Genomic DNA, 5,187 nt, shown 5'->3' with positions numbered 1-5,187 from the left:
TCCAGGCCTGTTGAAAAGATAGAGCCAGATAGTTAATTAACGCTATTTACGCTAATTAGCATATGTAAAATCAATAAACGTTTTTATTTTTTGTTACACATGGACTACTTTAACAGTATGCAAGTTAATAGCATTTTTTACCATGGACTTTTTGAGTTATTAAATTTTTTTATTATTAATTATAATAATACTAACAATAACAATATGATTTATCCTACTGGAGAACCCCTAATAATACAGACAATAACAATTAGGCTTCTCTTACAGGAGGACACCTAATAATAATAAATAATAATAATAATACCAACAATAACAATAATAATAATACCGACAATAACAATAGGGCTTCTCCTACCGGTAGACCCCTAATAATAAAAATTATAATAATAATAATAATAAATGAACATTCAGATCACTAGATAAGTAAGACTAGCTATATTATCAGGATAGATGATATCAGATTTATAATCAATAAAACTTATTAGGCTAACTTATGTGAGCTGACATACAGTGGAAAGAACAAGTATTTGATACACTGCCGATTTTGCAGGTTTTCCCACTTACAAAGCATGTAGAAGTCTGTAATTTTTATCAAAGGTACTCTCTAACTATGAGAGACGGAATCAAAAAAAAAATCCAGAAAATGTAATGATTTTTAAGGAATTAATTTCCATCTGATTGATCTGTGCTGATAAGGTAAAGTGAAACATTATCTCTGTACAGTACAATTACTACTTTGTGTGAGGCAGATATTGAAATTGATCAGGCATGTGATTGGCTAAGGACAAAAAAGCAGGAAAATATACCGAGAGACCCCCCCCCCCCACACACACACACACACACACACACACACGCCGATCAAACTGGTGGCGGATCTACATGGATAGTAAAGAATGACCCATAACAACTTATTTGAACAATAACCATGACAAAAAAATATATATTTTAACTTATTTTTGTTTTACATTTTTACCCAACTCTTTAGCCTTTGTAGCAAGCTTTTTTAGAGCCTCTACACGTTTCTTTAGGAATTTGCGCCTGGCACTCACAGCTGCTGCCACAATGGCATCTTTTGACATTGTCTTGCTGGCCGTTGGCTTCGCAGAGTGATAAGGCCTTTTGTTCAGTTCTTCTTTATTTCTGAGCAGAGCTCTGTACCTTTGGCTTGATAGTTTTACATTTCTGCACAGCTTTACATTAACAGGACTCTCCTTTGTCTTCCGGGAGTAGTGCTGAATGGCCGACACCTGCATGGCCTTCAGGTTGTATTTGACCACTTGATAGGACTCATATGTCTCAACACTTAGGTTGGAAGCATGGTTGTGACGTGACTGCAAATATGAATTGACAGAGCGATCCCCGCGGATCCAAGCCGTCTAAAACGCCTTTACATAAAAAAAAAAACATGCACAAGAAATTAATTTATAAGTTGCTAAAACCTTGAAAACGATTTGCTATATAATACAACGATTCATACAGCAAAGTTTTAAGGGTGGCTAGTTAACGTTAGTAGCTAACTTAGCTAACGTTATCTTATTATTATATAAGTTAGCTAGCAAATACAAAAGCTAGCAAATACAAATAATGTTAATGAAGCTTAACCTACGTGAATAAAACATCCTGCCATAGTGGAAAATCAATCAAAATCGATTTTCGACATCTAATCAACCGACAACAAAGTTAAATTAGTAACTATAGGTTATATTAAGACACAAGCAATAATACATACTCAGATCATCCGATCCAGCGATGTTCTTGTCACTGTAGTCGAGCGAGAGCGACTGAGGTAAATTACTACTCAGCAGAGAAATTGAGCAGGTGAACAAGCTGTACGCAAATACGTGATCATCGCAAATATTCCGACATTGACGGAGCAGTGACAGACCAATTGGCTCAGATGAACACACACGCACACGCACACACACGCACACACGCACGCACACACACACACACACCCTCTGCTCAGCGACGCTGCCGGTTAAAGAAAGATGAAGATTGCGGTGATGGCTGTGAGGTCCCCCCTCCCATTTTTTTTTACAGATCTGCATGATTCACGTAAGTCACATTTTCAGGCCGGAAAATCCGGAATTCCGGATTAATCCGGAAAAATCACATCCCTGATTGATATTTCTGTGAACAACTGCCAGGCTAACAGGTTTTAAATCCAAAGAAGTGTTGACATCAAAACGTATTTGATCTGTTTGTAAAGATGTGCACATTTCATCCAAATCCAATTGCTACTATTCTGCCTGACTGATGCCCCGAGTATAAGCCTGTACGTTTAGGCTATGGAAAGATTTCCGATTGACATAGTCTGCATCCACAGGTCCAGATGGGAACTGGCATGCACAAGGGTACTTTCTATTGTGCCTATAACATTGGGGAAGCTGGAAAAAGAGGATTACGTTAATACAGAGGCTTCAAGATGACCAGGGAAAATTATGCAAATATTCAGAGCAAGGCATACGCTTACAAGAATGTCCCACATGCGAAGAAACGCAGAGCTATGGAGACAGACAGAACAGTGGTCAAGTCTTGGCTACGTTGAGCGTGCTTCCTTATGTGTGGTTTCAGCAGACTGCATAGGTAAACATTGCTGGGCCTACTGAACCTGTACCTCTCCCACAGATACTCATCAGGGCAGCCCAGTGGAGAACTTCTGTCTCTAAAGACGCTTGGGACTGGTGGTGTAAAGGCTTTATGTAGAATCTGAGCACCTTCAACCACTGGGTTGTTGAGGAATGGACATGCCATATTTGGTTGCAACTGGCTGGTCTTTAGATACATTGCTTATATAGGCTAAATCCCAAATACTGTATTTACTATATAGTATGCCAGATTAGTATGCAAGAAGATTAGTATGTCTCGAACCATTGTATGCTGGAAATACTATGCCAATGGTCTACTATTTCAGGTGGATTTTCAAATTATGCCACAACTACGTGCACAGTGAAAGAGGGTATTCACGATTCTCTCGTCTTTTCACTTGATAAAAAGGCAGTTATCATCACCTATATTACTGCATATATAATATATAGTTACTGCATCAATGTAGATCGTTGTTGTGCCTTGAAATTAAATACCTTTGGCAGTGTAAAGTTCGTCTTCAGTCTCGCTAGCAATTCTCAATTCTCATGACTATTAAAAGCAGTAACATACTAGTATTACCGGCTTATAAGCTATTAAAACGGTCACATTAACAGAAAAAACTTTTTTGGGGATTCTGTTTCTGCCTGTTGAACATTCCTTGAAACACAGCTAAAGTTCAGATGTGATCTTAGTTACTGAGCAGGGACTCCTGTAAGCAACAGTAAGCAACAGTAATGAAACGGAACTCTCACAATTAGCCAGACTTATCGAAATAAGCTTAGAATTTCCTTTATCTGCCTTGATGGAATACCCCCCTGGACGATGTCTCCTGATTAGCGTCATGCTGGCAACATTAGATATTCGGTAGCAACAAAAATACTTAAGTTTTTCGGATTTTGCCTTCAAAATAAAAGTCTGCATTAAAACGCGATATTAATAATATTAATATATATTCAATCTTGCTCTAATACACAATACCTAAATATGTGTCCAGGTCTCTGAATTGCAGACAACAAGGGAGCAGCAAAGATGTCTCTAATATCTGGACATTCTGTAATGGATTGTGAGTCTACATTTTTAAATGTCGGTTTTACTACGCTGAGATGTAACAAAGACTGCAAGGTTGAGTTGAACCAACAGTTTGAAGCTCTGTATTCAAATCTAAATATAGTTATTTAGGATTATACATAGACATTTTTTTACATTTAAGACTGACCGAATTAGAACTTATACTGTAGGTGGAGGAACCTGATAAGACCCCAGATTTCCTCCGGTTGTGGCAATAGCTGTTGCGTTTTGAGATTTCAAACTTTGATTTTCTCACATACAGTTGTGCTTAGAAGTTTTCATAACCTGGCGGAAATTGTGACATTTTGGCGTTGATTTTGAAATTCTAAATGATAACAGAAATCACCCAAACACACCCAGGTTATAATGGCAATTAAAGATGAATTTCCCACACCTGTGGCTTTTTAAATTGCAATTAGTGTCGGTGTATAAATATTCAATTAGTTTTTTAGCTCTCACGTGGATGCAGTAAGCAAGCTAGACACAGAGCCATGGAGAGCAGAAAAGAACTGTCAAAAGACCTGCGTAACAAAATAATGGAACTTTATAAAGCTGTATATCCAAAGCCTTGCAAATGCAGGTCAGTACTGTTCAATCACTTATTAAGAAGTGGAACATTTGGGGATCTCTCGATACCAAGCCAAGGTCAGGTAGACCAAGAAAGATTTCAGCCAAAATTGACAGAAGAACTGTTCGGGATACAAAGAAAAACCCATAGGTAACCTCAAGAGAAATACAGGCTGCTCTGGAAAAAGACGGTGCGGTTGTTTCAAGGACCACAATACGAAGATAAAAATAGCCACACGGTCGAGTTGCCAGAAAGAAGCCTTTACTGCGCCAATGCCACAAAAAAAGACCAATACGCCCAACGATACCTTGACACGCCTCACAGCTTCTGGCACACTGTAATTTGGAGTGATGAGACCAAAATAGTGCTTTATGGTCACAACCATACGCGCTATGTTTAGAGAGGGGTCAACAAGGCCTATAGGGAACAGAATACCATCATCATCTTGTGAAAATGAATGGCAAGATGAATGCAGCATGTTATCAGAAAATACTGGCAGACTATTTGCATTCTTCTGCATGAAAGCTGTGCATGGGACGTGCATGGACTTTCCAGCTTGACAATGCACAAGGCCAAGTTGACTCTTACAGTAGAAAAAGATGAAGGTTCTGGAGTGGCCATCACAGTCTCCTGACCTTAATATCATCAAGTCACTCTGGGAAGATCTCAAACGTGCAGTTCACGCAAGACGACCAAAGAATTTGCATGACCTGGAGGCATTTTGCCAAGATTAATTGGCAGCTAGAATGAATTGACCTGCAAGAATTTGGGCCTCATTGACAAATATTACAAAAGACTGTCATTGATACTAAAGGTATGCAGACTTTTGAACAACGGTCAGTTCATTTTTTTCTTTGTTGCCGTGTTTTGTTTTATGATTGTGCCATTCTGTAATGACCTACAGTTGAATGTGAATCCCATAAGAAATACACTCACCTAAAAGATAATTAGGAACACCTGTT

The 5,187-nt window shown here is 38.4% G+C and overlaps 1 long non-coding RNA gene across 1 annotated transcript; it reads right to left on the bottom strand.

Moving 5' to 3' along the window:
• Window positions 1-1,081: 1,081 nt before the first annotated feature.
• Window positions 1,082-2,059, bottom strand: LOC117592923. The gene is made up of 2 exons (XR_004574655.1): window positions 1,730-2,059; window positions 1,082-1,385 (listed from the first exon to the last, which is right to left on the bottom strand). It is a non-coding gene; the product is annotated as an uncharacterized LOC117592923 (long non-coding RNA).
• Between the last annotated feature and the right edge of the window lie 3,128 nt (window positions 2,060-5,187).

Source organism: Esox lucius, chromosome 2, assembly GCF_011004845.1.
Source record: "Esox lucius isolate fEsoLuc1 chromosome 2, fEsoLuc1.pri, whole genome shotgun sequence".
Taxonomy (NCBI): Eukaryota; Metazoa; Chordata; class Actinopteri; order Esociformes; family Esocidae; genus Esox; species Esox lucius.
This window is presented reverse-complemented; position numbering and strand designations above follow the sequence as displayed.